Genomic DNA, 18621 nt, shown 5'->3' with positions numbered 1-18621 from the left:
AGTTGCGTCATCCAAGTTGTCCATCTTGACTTATACCATTGCGGCTTAGTCGGCACCACAGCCAGCACAGTTTCCACATGCCATTTAGGATACATTGAAGAAGATCCTGGAGAACCAGGAAAAGATCATCAGTACTCAGGGTGCCTTGGCTAAGGCAGTAGATTCACATGGCAAGGCCTTGAAGGAGCTTGCCAGGGAGCACAAGAAGTTGCGCAAAACACGGGCTTCCAAAGAGTCTATGAAGGAGCTTAAAGCGGATGTGGACAAACTGAAGGCAGACCAGCTGCCTTTAGACTTGCTATTTAAGGATCCAACTCCAGCAGCAGAGCCACAGCAGGAGCAGACACAGAGGCTTCCAAAGAAGAAGAGGAAGCTCCCTAGTGCAGATGAGGCAATCATCCAGTTGGCGGACCCACCAGAGATTCCCTCCAGTCTGCCACAGGATGTTCCTGATATTCAGCCGTCCAGTCCAGGTCCCAGTCCCAACAGCTAAGCAGTAAGAGATCGGGAACCAGTCTGAGGTTCCCGCGCTTACAGAGGACCCAGGGACCACTGATGATCCCATGCAGACGGACACAGCTTAGGGAGTTCCCATATCCTTTCCTTATACTTTTTGGTGCTTATTTGTTTAGTTGGCATTGGGTACAATGCCAGCTTTTATTTGAGGGGGTGTGCCCTACATTTTTGGATGACTGTATATATTGTTACATTTTATGTCTTTTGATTTTCATCTTTTATGTGTATATAATTTTACGTTTAGTTACTTTTATCGCTCTTTTTATCTTTCATTTGCTCAGTTCGTCTTGATCAATTAAATTCCAAGCGGGTCCTTTCAAAGTAATTCCTACTCAAAGAGTTGGTAAGTATATCGACAATCCTCTATTCAGTCTTGCAAAACTCCATACAAATATGACCTTTCTCCACATTGCCTCTCAAAAAGTAGTGTCTTACATCAATATATTTTGATCTCTTATGATGAATTGAGTTCTTTTCTATGTTCGCAGTACTTTATTGTCGTACACGCTAAAGTCTTCTAAATTCTACTTGATCCATAATAGTTACGCACAACATGATATTGTATCAACATATACAACTTCAAAAATTGAAAAAACCACATAATTTTGCTTCTTTGTCGCCCAAGAGATCAAACATGAACCTAGACAGGTTGTCATTCCAAATTTTCTCTTTCTATCTACTTGGTTCCCAGATAATCTGTATCTGCATGTTCCACCAAGTCAAAAGTACCACTAGAAGGGTACCAAAGAACCATGTATTAAGTACCTTTTAGATGCCTCAAGATCCTCTTTTGATCTTTCAAACATAACTCCTTGGGATTTGACTGAAACCCTTATTTTTTTTTTTCAACTGACGAACCATGTTCTTTCATCCATATCCAAGCGAGTAGCAATGTCCATAAGTGTATCAATTGCCTTTGTATTATCCATATCAAATTGTTTGAGTAGTTCCTAGATGTATTTCTATCATGCTCATCTCAAATTCATTTTCCATCAGATCTGCAATCTCACTTTCATCTTAGAAACATTGCATTATCAATTTTACATGATTCCTTCAGTAAACAATTTCATTCCTGATCAGTAGAGGAACCAGGTTTATTGTCACCAGTCATTTTAGAAATAACTTGTTCGGCTCCTCCTATCTGTTATACTTCATGATCAACTTCCATGGAACTTGGTTTGTAATAAGTTTTTACGCATGGCATGGTCTTGAAGCTCAGATGAAGTCTAACGATATTATCCCTATTCTTAAGTGGACACTCAGCCATATTGATGAAATTAGTCAAAGAAACTAGTTCTTTCGACATTTAGGTATGTACCTCCTTTCAAACATTGGTTGCATTAGCTTAAATTGCCGCATCGTTGAACTTGGTTCCTACACCAATCTTAATTTTATCTGAGTATTAAAAGTTGATCATCACTTCTATCATTCATGTGTAATGACCTGACAGGTCGTTTTGTATAATTGTGCATGCCTCGTTTTCCCTTTTGATGCTTCAAACATGTGTGTTCATGGTTTTATGACTTGCGAGGTTGGTTAGTTTCATTGCGTGAAGCTTTCGGGTTGATTTAGAACCTTTTGTTCTTGACTTAGAAACTTAAATTAAAATATTGACCAAACTTTGACTTTTGTGAAAATGGTCCCGGAACCTTTTTTGATGGCTTAGATAGCTTCGTATCATGATTTCGGACTTGGGCATATGCCTGGAATTTGATTTCGGAAGTCTGTAGGTCGTAATTCATCATTGCAATTGCAAACCCATGTCGCAATTGCAACATCTGCAGCTGATGAAAAGGACTGGAAGTCGGGATTTAATCTCATATTCTCTTATTTTTTAACCTTAGAATCGGTAGGAGGCAATTTGGAGAGAGAATTTTCATCTACAAACTTTAGGTAAGTGATTCTAATCTATTTCCTACTATATTCCATCAATATATCTTAGATTTTAATATCAAAATCATGTGAATCAACATGAAAATTTATGAAACTTTTTCAAGTTTTCGAAAAATAAGAATTTGCGTTTTGAGAGTCGATTTGAACTCGGATTGTGAAACTAATCACATATATGAACTCGTGGGGTTATGGGTAGTCGGAATCTACCCTTGGATCTGATTTTTGATCGGGCGGGCCAAAGGTTGACATTTGTTGACTTTTTGGGAAAAGTGTAAAGGTCATATCCTTATCTATTTTAATTGATTTCCCTCGCATTGTTTGATGATATTAAGTCGATTTTGGTTAGATTTAAGCCGTGTAGAGGCCAATTTTAGGGAAAAAGTTATTTACGAGGGTTGAATTGGCCTAGTTGAGATAAATATCTTTTCTAACTCTGTGTGGGGGAGCTACCCCATAGGATTTGGGATTGATTGTGTCATTTGTGTTATGTGAAACCCGTGTATGCAAGGTGATGAGTGGGTACACGTGTTATATGTGGTATTTGATCAGTTTAGGCTACTTAAACTCTTTCCATGCTTTAATTGAATTGTCATATCATGTTCCAAATTCTCGTAGTCAACCTGTTCTTACTTGTGTTGGTCTATCCTTACATGCCTTAAACGACTTTGTTAACACTTGTTCACATCTTACTTGATATTTGGCTCTTATGCTTTAGTTGAACTATTGCCTCTTTCACTGTTACATGTTATCTCTTTCATTGTCAGTTTAACATTATTTGAAGACATTATTATATTTTATATCTTTCATGGTTGATTATCTATTTGAAGTCATTGGTATATGTTTTCTCTTTTATTGTGAGTTGTTCTTATTTAGTATCATGGTTACATATTATATTTCTCATTGTTGAGTTATTGGTATTGAAGTTGTGAAAGTTGTTATCATATTGAGGCGAGGTGTTAACTATCAAGACATCTTTCTTGTTGAGAATTTACATTCATTACTATTGTTGATATTCTTGTACACATTGTGGTGGAGCCATGAGATATTGTTGTGGAAACATTGATATTGTTAATTATTGGCAAGTTGTGACATACGGGCACTTGTTGTGCGACTTGTTATTGTGATGTGATATTGATGCGCATATGGCGGTACAAGGATAAGGGTTAATGTACATGCGGTGGCATAAGGTGGGACTTATGTGTATGTTGCTTGTAAAGGAATTACGTAAAGCCACGCGACGTCATAAGGTGGGCTAACGTGCATATAGTTATTTCAGGAAAATATTTTCAAAACTATTTAAACATAAAGCTCACGAGATGGTATAAGGAAAATAACATTTTTAAATTAATAAAACTATCAGATAAGTTAACGAATTAAATATAGAATTTGTTAAAGTAAGGCGTGATAACAATATCACGTAAAGTAAAACATCAAATAGAGTAATGAGTTTAATTTGAGAACCTAATTAAAGTAAAATGTAATAATTATTAAAAAATAGCAAAGCACCGTATGAGATAACGAGTTCTATCTTAAGAGTTACATAAAATAAAGCATGTTAATAATTTCTTTATTTAAAAACGTTATGTTACCAACAACTCAACTGAGTATGAGATAATGACTCTGTGCAAGTAAATTCATCTTGAAACTCAACTCACCAAGTAATAAGGAGGCACAGGTTGGCACATAAATGAATGACTCACATAATAAGTCACAATCATTCCCACACAAAAATAACAACAAATAACCAAATACAATCAAAATACAAGTGAGATAATTTAAGGAAAAATAATAACCGTTCAAATCAACAAGCCTTTAAAATGTAGAATATACAACAAAATCACATCGAGGTACCACATCTCATATTCACATTTCACAAATCACAATCACAATCTTTCTTATATCGTTGTGTGAGCCTTGCATATATTTTTGAAAATATTTTTCCTGAAATAGCTTCACGCGCTTTATCCCCTTATCTCACTGTGTGGCTTCAAGTAATTCTCTTGCTAGTAACACACGAATAAATCCCACCTTATCTCGTTGTATGCACATCAACCTCTATCCTTATACCGCTACATGTGTATCAATATCACAACACAATAATCAACTCGCACAACACATTCCCATATGCCACAACATTATCAAATCAACAATAATAATATTACCACAATACATAGCCCATGGCTCAACCACAATGTGAACACAAATCTCAATAATAACAAAATAAATGAGAAATAACTCAACAAGGTAAGATATTCCAATAACCAATAATTTCAACCACAACCGGGTTAATATCTTTCAATAACTTCAACTTCAATAACTCAAAAATGAAGGTATTCCCATAAAATAGCAACTTCAAATCAAATGCATAACTTAGGCTCGATAAGGAAAGAGATAGCACAAACTAGCAACTACAAATAAATGCACGAGAACAACTCAACAATGGGTGAAATAGCATGTAATAAAACCTACTACAAATTGTATATAAGAGTAACCTCGACAAATGAAAAATAGAACATGTAATAGCAACTTTAGCTATGGAAAGTAAGAATAAACTTGACAACGAAATATAGGACAAATAGTAGAAACTTCAATTAAATACCTATAAGTGACCTAAGAGTCAAAATTGGTCAATTGTTCACATATAAATCCGTGAACACATGCGTCACCTCATTGTCAAGACCCAAAATCTAACTAGTCATGATGGCACCTAACCCAACACCGCTAGGTAAGTCAATTAGCAATAATATAACTCAAATGACATTAACCGAGAGATTAAATGATGAAATAACTGATCTTTTATACAAAATTCCAAGGACTGGTAGTACAACTCATGAGCTTCTAAGATTTAGAGGTTACAAAGCTAGTATGAAATAACTACGTCATCTGTTCAGAATGTACATAAACAATTTTTTTTGAATCTAAAGCTACCATGAACAAGAGGCAGCTATAATCGAATCACAGGTTCATCTTCAAAGCCAGCTCCCACCATACACAGCAGTATCAACTCCAAAATCTACACACAAGGTGTAGAAGTATAGTATGAGTACAACCAATCTCATGTACTCAATAAGTAACAAACCTAACCTTAAGTTGTTTGGTTAACGGTCAGAGTCCAACACAACAACCAAGAACAACTCGTAACAATATAATGAAAAAAGTACAAGTAATACTCAAATATATGATGCTCAGCTCGCTCGTAGTTATGAAAAATAGGCATGATTTTCAGGTAAAATAGTAAAACTCAAATCTTTCACTGAAGTCTGAGTATGTAAAAAACACTGTGATTTTTCTCAAAAACATTCAACAACATATAAGATGCTCCATTATCAGAGAGCATGAGGAAAGCACATCTCTATGCCTACATGTCAATGTGTATGAGAAGTCACAAATGCCACAATACCGTATAGCATGAGGAAATACATCTCTATGCCTACATGCCGAGTATGCATGTCAAATGTAATGCACCACAGTGATAAACTCATATGCTCATGCTCTCAGAGTATTTAACCTCACTCAGCATGCTTAATCACTCAGCACCTCCCAATCACTCAACACTCTCAATCACTCAGCACCTCCTAACCACTTAACAATCTCAATCACTCAACACCTCACAACCACTCAACACTCTCAATCACTTAGTACTCATACTCGACATTTACACTCAGCACTCGGTACTTGGTACACGTGCTCACTACTAGTATGTCAGACTCCGGAAGGGTAGATCCTTCCCAAGAGCTAGTATAAGCCAACATGGCATACTACGGTGTGCATCCCGATCCCATCATAAATCAATAAAGCCTGTTGTGGCATGCAACCCGATCCCATAATCATCACTTACAATCAGGCCCTCATCCTTACTAAGTCGTCATCCTCTCCAGTCTTTCGGGCTGACAAATCTCATGTCAATCAGCCAAACAATGATAATAGAGATTGAAATATTATATGCAAATGAATCAATATGATTGGGTATGTAATTGCAATTTAAGCAAATAAAACCGCAAAAAATGACCTCAGTGAGTCCCAATAGGATAAGCATATAGGCTAAACATGGTTTCTAACATGGATCACAGTTCAATTACTCTAGCATGTAGAAATTTCATGGATAGAAACAAGATTAGGTAACTACATAATACCACAAAATCAACCGAGTCATCATTCATACGGTGCACGCCACACGCCCGTCACCTAGCATGTGCGTCACCTCAACACCAAACAGTAACACGTATACTCAGGGGTTCATACCCTCAGCATCAAGTTTAGAAGTGTTACTTACCTCAAACAAGACAAATCCAATACCGAGCAAGCCAAACAATACTCTAAAAATTCTATCACGCGCGAACCAACCTCCAAATAGCTCGAAACTAGCCAAAAGCAACTCAAGAACATCAATAATGTCAAGGAAAACAAACTCAATCGATAAAGGTCGAATAAATTAATGCCAAATAAAATAAACTCAATCGATAAAGGCTAAATATTTATTCAAAAGCCCAAAGTCAACAAAAAAGTCAAACCTGAGCCCACACCTCAGAATTTGACGAAACTCACAAAATCCGACAATCCATTCAATTACGAGTCCAACCATACTAGTTTCACCCAGATTCGACTACGAATCGATGTTCAAAATGCAAAAAATCACTTTTTAAAATTTTAGACCAAACCCCCCAAATTTCAATTTGAAATCATCAATCAAATGCCAAAAACTGTCATACCCCGACCTCGGGGAGCGCAACCGACGCTCAACCGAGATAACCTAGTCAAGCAAGCCTACTAGATAATTTCTACCTGATCTTGCCCATGAATAAAGTGAAGACATATTTCATTAATTAGACCATGAGAAAATCATGTGAGCAACACCAATTCATTACCATTAGTAACATAATTTATAGGTCTCCAAAATATTACATTACACATTCATAGTTTAGAAGTGGAACATGTGATACAAATATAACATTCTAGGTTGACTTTCCCAAAACCAATATACAACATACGCTAAGTCTACGGAGCCTCTAATAGATACAAAAGAGTAATATGATAGTGTCGGCAACAAGGCTCGGTCTATACATCAAAATACTATATATAGAGGACAAGAGATACAAGACCCCGAGAAGAAGTGGGCTCACCAAGTCAGCTGAGGAGAGGGTATAGTGTTATCACTAATCAACGCCGCCTACTGTGGAACCACCTGCATCCATTAAAGATGCAGCACCCCGGGCAAAAGGGACGTTACTACATACGAAATAGTACTAGTATATAAGACTAAACACCTTCTCAATAGAACGAGTAACAATACAATGAGAAACAATTATAGGATCAAAATGAAAGCCTCAAATAATACCAATGCATCAAGTTAGGAGCAAGATAAGTTTTCAAGTAGATTTCAATGTTTTAGGTTGTGAGTTATTTAGTACTGATATACCATCGTGACTTTAGCATGGAGTCAGATCATGGCCCAATCGGCTAGGCAGTCTCATCCAAAGACATCCAATCAAAGTTACAATCACCACCATGTGCACGGCATAGTGTCCGATCTGGACCCAATCGTCTAGGCCATCTCATCACAATACAGTGTGGATCAACATCACCCTTCTCTAGCAATCATCTCATCCCAATTAAAGGAATAATGTTAACACATCAATCTCATCACATTTAAGGGGAATGTTCTCAATACATCAGTTCGGGGAGTTACCCCTCAATAACTACACTGGCACGTGTTGGGGTTAGTTTATTTCAACCTACCCTTCCTCAGTGACTAACGATACTCCCAAAATGTTCATTATGAAAAGTATTTTCAGCTCAATTCATAACCTTTTACACATCTTTTCATTTTATTGGCACTAGTGGCCACAAATATAATATCATTCTTGGTACGTAGGCCGTATTTTATATTTCATACTCGCCCCTTTCACTTTCAAACATCATCATGGGTTATCAACAATAAGGCATCTTTAATCATGACTTTTAGTACACATATGAGCAAATAAGAGTCTTAGGCACATTTAGTTTTCTTCCACAATTTGGCATAATAACTTGCAATTAAAACTTGATTGAATTCATAATATTTTCATACCCAACCCATACTTTGAACACATTCTAGAAGGATAACATAATATGATAAGACCATTCGGAATGCATTTTGAACATACATCTTACGACACGATATTTATTCGGAATAGTCAGATTTATAGTGAATAATTCGGGACATGAGAAATAAGAACTTGTCCCATCATACTTGAGACTTATGAGAACATTATAGGATTCAATTCTAAGAGAGAAGTTTCGCCAAGATACCTCGCTTTGAGCTGCCTTAAATTACTACAATGATCCAAAATCCTAGTAACCTCAATCTATTAAGAAACATAACAAAATTGAACCATAATTAGGAAGATACTCAGGGGTTTAGCTCATTTGAGCATTTTATCAAGCACTAGGTGTGCATTATGATCAAGGTTCTCCTATGGTGGATTCCTTCATCCCACAACCCAATGTTTACCCATTTGAACTCAACAACCTCCCCACCAATCTTGATGGTACATGCATGCATAAATAACACTTTCACACCCCAGAATCACCATCTTATATCCCAAATTCAAAATAGAAGACTAGGGTATGGAACCTTACCTCTTGGATGAAGACCTTGTGAGTTTTCCTTGTGAATTCTCCAAGTCTTGAGCACAGATTGATGAACAAATAGCTTAGGGATTCCTCCTCTCACTCTAGACCACTTTCCTCTTTCTAAAATATCAGTTTGAACCTTCTAAAATAACCCCAAGGTTGTTTTATAAAAATGGGATCGGGTTATAAAATCAGAAAATGGACCCTCCGAACTAAACTATATGGTCACAGAGTGGACCGCAGAATAAATATGTGGCCTGCAAAATGGACTGCAAAAGTGATGCCAAAAACTGGTTGGCTTGGACCAGTCTGCGGGTATGTCTATGGTCTGTAGACTAGTTCTACGGCTATGAAATAGATCGCAGAATCACTCTTCGAATTTCTTCATGCCAATTTTGAGACGGAAGTGCGGACCGCGAAATGGATATGCGATTGCATAATGGACCGCATAAACGACCTTCAAAATTCAACAAATTTTCTGCTCAACTTCGCGAAGGATATGCGGCCCGCGGAACGGTACTGTGGTGGTGAACTTGACCGCAAAATCACCTTCTTCTGCCAAAATTTCCATCAACTCGTTAGTGCATACAAACACATTAGCCTACCTTGGCACCACGAAACTCCGGGTTCTAGGTGAAATTTTATGGGGCCTTAAAAAATGGAAAATGAATTCATTAAATATAACTAAAACCAAGTATAAAACACTTACACCAATCCATGTGGTGAAAATCGCCTCCAAAATATGAAATCTGAGCTCCCCAACTCAAAATATGACCAAATGAACAAACCCTTGATATTGTATGCTTCTGCCCAGCTCTTTTGCCTTGTTTCATATGTCAAATAATCTTGAAACTCACTTTTGATGCCTCCAATGGATTCCTCATGAAATTGCAGTCAAGTTAGGCTTTTGAATCACTCAATTTATCCTTATAATGAAGGAGATATGTTGGTTTCAATATTTGGAAATAATGCAAATTTTTAAATACGAATTCAGTAGCAATTTCGTAATTAATCTGAAAAATCTAGCAACCTAATTCTTAGTAAAATGACCATAAATTTCTCATACAATGTCGAAACTTGATGATTTCAGTTGCTATGGTTCCAAAATTGTGATATGGATAAAATTGTTTAGTTAAAACACGAATCAAAGTCCATTTACTCAATATGGTGACCTTTATGCTCAAATCGACGTCGAAACCGAAAATAATCTCCATACAACCCAAACTTATCCAAAACTCATCGGAATTTAACCAAACTTTGTGAACATGTCCAAAATCATCATACAAACTTATTGGAATAATTAAAACCTGATTCCCATTCTATTTACCCAAAAGTCAAACTTATGGTCAACTCTTCCAACTTAAAGCTTCTAAAACGAGAATCATTCTTCCAAATCAATCTTGAATCGCTCGAAACGTATGTCCATCCTCAAACGTGTCAAGAGCCATTCTAAAGCCATAAAATAGCCAAATATCCTCACCATACACATAACCATGGGTGATACCACGTCACCCCAATCCATATAAGTCCGACAACACCACCTAACAAAGGATCCTTACTTCAACCTTAGTCCATAAACCTTAAAACCCAAATTCCCAACATTCGGAACTCATTATATGACCCTATTCTTGCATTTATGCACTATATAACTCTGAACAAGATGTATCAATCCATAACCTTATCTCATGACATAATCACATGATATACCATATAACTCAAATACTCATAGCAATAACTTCCGACCGTAATAGCTGCTTGATAACTAACCCGACATCGGTAACAAATCTCATATCAACTAAAATCTTGTTCTGAACCTTCGTAACTGCCAATGATGAAAGAAACAAACAAAAACTCATAACTACCCATCAAATTAACAAGTAGGGGAGCTCTCTTGCCCAATAAGAACTATAGCCAAAAATCTAAGTCGACTAGTGACACAATTCTTGCAAACACACCTTAATCAAATCCGATGGCACTCATTTCAGGCCCAATAACCTCACCTTATCCAGTACAAGCTACTTGACTGACCTGTCACACAAATCCTACTTAGAGCCACAAACCATGCAGTCTGTGCACCAACAAACAATAACTCAAATATACCCAATGATGGAAAGAGAATGAAATGAAGAAACCATCTCGCCAGCTCAACAAATACCACCACGAAGCGCAATTCTATCAATCCATCACACAAGGGAAAACATAACACACAAAATAAGTACAAAGTATCATATCCTAACACAATGTCGTTGCAATGCATGACCCAATCCGAACACTGGTCCATATGAAATACCTCAAGCCACAATGCTCAAAATCAACAACCACGCGCAATTTGACATCAAGTACACGAAGTGCATGACCATAATCATGGAGTAGTGAATAAAACAATATACCACAGCCCGAAAAGAACATAACCAAGGTGCAATCAACCATTCAACACCCCAATAACCATTTTGCTCGAATTCCGCAACAAGCCCCAAACAGAACTGCATCGGGTGTGCATATAACCAACGAATCACAACCCGTCGTAGCATAGAAGAGTAATACTTAGAATATGTCAAAACACAAACAAGCTCAACTCTAACCAACTGACACACCTTTCAGCAATAACAGTGTTGAGTCAACAAATTCGACCCGGTGTAGAATATACATCCTCATTGGGCCTACCAATAGGCTCCCAAATCAACTTCGATCATCCCAAATGGATAAATGGACCTCCAAAAATCCACAATAACCTAACCATAGCATGTACTACCATCTAGATAACTTTGGCCACATCTTCACAGTCTGTAACCCTGAAATAGTCTACTTCTGAGAACTCCCAGTCTCCAAATCCATAGAACACATGAATAACCATAGCCGATCCCAACTCCACCACTTGAATGACTAACACATATCTCATGCACAATCATCCCCACGAGAAATACTTTTATAATTCTTCCATGCCACATAGCAAAATCGGAACATCAGTAGTCGATCAACCAGGCGAGTACCGCAATACCAATGAAGCATTCGTAAGTCAACACATAGTGCGCCTTCTGAAATGCGCACCCTTCTCAGAAAATACTAAGTAGTAATAGCATTCATCTAATCACTTGAAACCATCCATGATGTCCAAAAATTCATGACCTTCCCTTAAAATTGAATCGTGACCTTACACATGCAAATCTCAATCCTACACGATGCACCACGTCTATCATACCATCGTATGAAAATCACGAGAATATCATAATCAACTCTGAGCCACCAGTAGAATATATACCCGATCAGTTAGAAACCTTCCATTTGATCCTATCCAGGAGAAAATCACAATACGCTACATGCTCCTCACACCGATAGTAAATATCCATCTCAAACCATGGTAGAAATCATCGAGAAATATTCGAAACCCATTTGCACATAACCAATCCATCAGAACTAAATCTCTCTAACTCAACCAAGCCAAGCAGGTCGCTATACCCAAGAGTATTGCCACAAAACACCTGTAGAGACTCACCACGTCATATGTACCCAAAGAACTGATCATATCCATTACCGTGTTGATCCAACCTACTACCAAGTTGTCCTATTTCTTTGAGTTCCTTCCTAATTACCCTCAAGTTGACACTTCTCCTTGCTAGAACACCGCAATCCTTGCCCAAAGCTTACCACAAGAGATCCCAACATAAACCACACCGCCCTAAGGCCCATAAGCCATTGTATTCCCTCTTAACCACCCCAAAAGTACCACAACCGAGACACCTACTCTAAACATATCTTTTGTGAATCTAAAATTGTTCCCTTGACTTTCCTGATATTGAAATATAGAATCTATAATGATACAAAAAAGCCGCAAATCTCGACACCATCCGATGTAAATCTCAAATTCTAGCCATATACAAGTCCGGAAAATTCTCAATTGCCACATATAAATCTTGAATCCATTAGAACCTTCTTGAGATTCATCCACTTTGCTCAAATCTCAATTGCACCGACCAAACGGGCCAAATTACCTGTGCCCCATTTGCACGATAATACCCCAAGAAGTAATCCACACCTCTAAGCAACTGAGTGAGTACATTACATCCATTAGGAACAACAACCCTAGACCATTTCCAAGACTCCCATATATCCATAAGGGGTAATACATCATGCATCCAGGAATTCTTTACTCAAGTCATCCTCAAAACCAACCTCTACGAGTCATAACCGACCCATAAGTATGCCTCAGACCGAAACCAATACAACACATAACCATGCAAAATTGCCGATGGAAACCCCCCCCCCCCCCCACTTGGCTCAAAGCCATAGAACAAAACACCCGATAACTCGCAATACCCATACTCTTTCACTACCATAATCCCACAGTGAGATTCAACTAAATCCTTCACAAGCTCATGTAACACAACCCATAAAATACCTCAAATCACCCGCTAAACCGGCATTCATCCTCGTGACAGTCAGGTCAACTTTCTCAACCGATCCAAACTCAAATAGCAATACATGTAACTTATTGGTAGAAAAAAAACCCTCCACACAACATCATAAGGATCACATATCCGTAGATTACCTCGCAGGTGATAACCCACCTACTTAGCCTCAAACTAACATCTCTCTATACTCTTTTCCAATCAAGTTAGGCTTTTGAATCACTCCATTTGACCTTATAATAAAGGAGATATGTTGGTTTCAATATTTGGAAATAGTGCAGCTTTTTAAATACGAATTCAGTGGTAATTTTGTAATTAATCTGAAAAATCTACCAACCTAATTTTTAGTAAAATGACCATAAATTCTTCATACGATATCAAAACTTGATGATTTCAGTTGCTATAGTTCTAAAACTACGATACAGATATAATAATTTAGTCAAAGCACAAATCAAAAGTCGTTTGCTCACTATAGTAACCTTTATGCTCAAATCGACGTCGAAATCGAAAACAATCACCATACAATCCAAACTTATCCAAATCTTATTGAGAGTTAACCAAAGTTTGTGGACATGTCCAAAATTATCATACAAACTTATTAGAATAATTAAAACTCGATTCCTATTCCGTTTACCCAAAAATCAAACCTTGGTCAACTCATCCAACTTAAAACTTCTAAAACAAGAATCATTTTTCCAAATCAATTCTGAACCGCTCAAAAATCGAAATCAGTCATACACGCAAGGCATGATACATAATATGAAGTTACTCAAAGTCTCAAACCACCAAATGGAACGCTAACACTCAAAACGATCGGTCGGGTCATTACACTCATATACACGTCTTTCACATAATTCAAATAGTACAATTAAACCCAAACCCAAAGGGGTAGCTTCTCCACACAAAGTTAGGCAAGATACTTACTTCAAATAAGCTAATTAAATCTACTAATAAGCCCTTCCCGCGCAAATCCACTTTTGGACGACTCGAATCTAACCAAAATAACTTAATATCAAATAAAAGCCATAAGAAACAATTCCGGATAATAAAGATTCGATCTTTAACTAAAATCAAAAAATCACCTCAAAAAGGCAACCTCGGCCCGCACCTCAGAACCCGACAAAACTCATAAATTATGAATACCCATTTCGATACGAGTCCAACCATACCAAAGTCCGCCAACACAACCTAGCTGAAAATTCTTACTGCAAGCTTAACCCATAAACCTTAGAGTCAAATTTAAAATATCTGGAATCTATTACAAGTCCCAATTCTCACATCTATGCATTGTCTAAGTCTGAACAAGCCAAAAAAAGCCATAGTCATAACCAAAAATGTAATCACATGATATACCACATAACTATGATACTCATAACGGTAGCTTCCAACCACAATAGATGCTCAATGACAAGCACGGTATTGGCAACAAAACCCATATTAAATAAAACCTTATTCTAAACCTTCTTACACTACCAATGATGGAGGAAACACGCATAAACTCATAATCACTCATTAGATCAACAAGTTGTGGATCTCTCTTGCCTGATAGGTACCTTTGCCAAAATTTATGTTGACTAGTGACATTATCCTTCCAACATACTTTAATCAAGTCCGATAATACTCATTCCAAGTCACATAACCTCACCCCATCTAGTACAAGCTACTCTACCAACATGGCATATCAATCCTATTTAGAGTCACATACCATGCAATCTGTGCACTAACGCACAATAGCTCAGATATATCGAACGATGGAAAGAGAATGAAATGAAAGAAATGCCCCGCCAACTCAACATATACTATCACCATGAGAAACAAACATACTAGATTCGCTCGAGGATCATATCCTAACATAACCCTACTACAATGCGAGACCAAGTCCAGACACCGGTCCACATGGTATACGTCAAGCCATGAGTCTTACAATAAACATGCATATGCATATCAAAAACAAACATGCAAAGCGCATGACCATAACCATGGAGAAATAGATATCACTATATATTACAAACAGAAGACCATAATCAAGGCGCAATCAACCATGCAACACCCTAAGAGCCACCTCGCTCGAATTTTGCCACAAAACCCAAACAATACCGCATCATGTGTGCAAATAGTCAACAGTCTAACAACTCACTGTAGCATAGGAGATTAACATATGGAACACATCGGAACAAGAATAATATCAACTCTAATCAATGAGTTGTGCCGGGTAAACAAATCCGACCTGATATAGAATACACATTCTCAATAGGCTTACCAGTGGCCTCCAAATCAATTATGATCCTTCAAAATAGGTAGATAGCCTCCGAAAAGCCCACAATAATATATCTATAGCTCAAATCATCAGTCGCCAACCTCTTAGCATACCTTCACCGTCCGCAACCATGGAATAAGCTGCCTATGAGCATCTTTTTAGTCTTCAGATCCTTAGAATACCATCTCCATATTTGATCCCTACTACACTACTCAAATGACTAACACATTCATCATACACAACCAGTCCACGAGAAATTCTTCCATAATTCCTTCGTGCCACATAGCAAAAATCTGAACATCAGCGGTTGATCAACCATGCGATTGCCGTAATACCAGTCAGGCATCCACAAGTCGAAACACAGTGCGCCTTCTGATATGCGCGCCCTCCTCAGATGGTATCAAATAATGCTAACAACCTTCTAAGCATCTAAAATTGTCCCTGCTATCTAGAACTCGTGGCCACATCCAGGAGAAAATCATAATGTGCAATATATTCCTTATGGCGGTAGCAGCCATCTGGCTCAAGTCGTGGTTGATACCATCAAGAACTCTTTGAAACCCGTCCGCACACAACCAAACCATCAGAGCATAATTTTAACCAACTCAACCAAGTCACGCAAGCCACCAAACCCACGAGTATTGCCACAAAACACAATTAAAGCATCGCCGCACCAAAGGAACCAATTACCTTTATTACTATATTGACCCAACACCATCAAGCTGACCCATTTCTTTGAATCCTCCTTGACTTGTCTTCAAGTTAGCATTTCTCCTTGTCGATACACAGTGATCCTAAACCAAAGCTCACTGATAAAGATCCTAGCACGAACCTCGTCATTCGAAAGCCCATAACCGTCGTATTTCCTCTGAAGTACCCTATAATGCCGCAAACGAGATACCCACTCTGAAGAGACCTTTTGTGAATCTGAAGTTGTTTCTCTAACTCTGATACTGAAATTTAGAATTAATAACGCTACAAAGATACCGCAAGGCCCAGCACTATCCCATGCAAATCTCAGATCTTAGCCATATACAATTCCTAGAAACCCTTTAATACCACATATATACCTCAAACCAAAACTGATATAACTCATGACCATGCAATCTGATTGTTGATAGTAGACTCCCCCACTTAGCGCGAAGCCACAAGGCATAACATCTAATGATTCACATTACCAACCTTCATAAGCTCGTACAACACCAATCATAAGATACCTCAAATCATCTACTAAACGCATGTCCATCCTTGTGACAGTCACGCCCACTTCCTCAAGTGCCTTAAATGACAACATGTACCTTTCACTGAATAAAAGTCCCATATAAAACACATAGCCTCTAATACTACCAACTATCCTCAAATCAATATCCTCTCCTGATCCTGCCACGATCACGATGACTAGGCAACCAATTAAATCTTCCCAAGCTCGTACTCACCAACCAGATGCGAGAACATGTTGTATCTTACACATGAGCAACTGATGATCTGCCAACACGTTCGCATCCTCAATCTGAACAACTCCTCGAGACAATGATCAGGCATCCGTGGCCCCCTCATAGCCCATCCGCAGTATCACAAACCATCGGTGCATAGCTGATACCGAGTGCACAATATTGTATATGATTGGATGTAAGGGAATGTAAGATATATGGTTCAAGCAGAATCAATGTCGCATGATAAGGAATGAAATAAGTGGAATTTCCTAATAGTTTCATAGCCTCTCGAAGATAAGTACAGACGTATTCGCACGGATCCACAAGACTCTACTAAAATTGCTTATAACTCGTAGCACCTATGAACTTAGAGCTTTGATACCAACTTGTCACGACCCAAAATCCCACCTATTTTAATGACCAACTATTTCAACCACAACCGGGTTAATAGTTTTCAACAACCACAAATTCAATAACTCAACAATGAAGGTATTTTCATGAAATAGCAACTTCAAATCAAATGTATAACTTATGCTCGACAAGAAAAGAGATAGCAAGAACTAGCAACTACAAATAAATACATGAGAATAACTCAACAATGGGTGAAATAGCATGTAATAACAACTAACACTAAATGCATATAAGAGTAACCTCAACAAATGAAAAATAGAACATCTAATAGCAACTTTAGCTAAGGCATGTAAGAATAAACTTGACAATGAAAGATAGGACAAATAATAGAAACTTCAACTAAATGCCTATAAGTGACCTAAGAGTCTAAACCGGTCAATTGTTCATATATAAACCCGTGTACACACTCGTCACCTCGTATACATGTCTTTCACATAATTCAAATAGTACAATCAAACTCTAATCCTAAGAGATAGTTCCCCCACTCAAAGTTAGACAAGATACTTACCTCAAACAAGCTAAATCAATCTACTAATAAGCCCTTCCTGCACAAATTCACTTCCAGACGGCTTGAATCTAGCCAAAATAACTTAATATCATAAATAAAATTCGTAGAAAATAATTTGGGATAATAAAGATTCGATCTTTAACTAAAATCAAAAAGTCAACCCTGCTCCGCACCTTGAAATCCAACAAAACTCACAAATTCCGAACATCCATATCGATACGAGTCCAACCATACCAAAATCATTCAATTCTGACCTCAAATCGGCCTTCAAATTATCAATTTATGTTTTAAAAAGTTTTTACTAAAATTTCCAATTTCTCTAATTCAAATCATTAATCAAACACTAAAATCAATTTTGGAATTATGAAATAATTACAAATTCGAGTCAAAAATATTTACCCCAATCCAAGTAATAAAAATCCCGTCCTAAATCTCCCAAAACCGAGCTCCAAAATATTGTGAGAAAAAGTAAATAAATTCCATAACAAGAAAAAAATACAGCAGTTGTCTCAGCTAGAATCAAGTCCAAGATGATCCTGAAACTCACGTTTGATAAACCCAACATGATCCTTGCTAGATCACACC

This window comes from Nicotiana tabacum, chromosome 11, assembly GCF_000715075.1.
Source record: "Nicotiana tabacum cultivar K326 chromosome 11, ASM71507v2, whole genome shotgun sequence".
Lineage (NCBI taxonomy): Eukaryota > Viridiplantae > Streptophyta > Magnoliopsida > Solanales > Solanaceae > Nicotiana > Nicotiana tabacum.
This window is presented reverse-complemented; position numbering follows the sequence as displayed.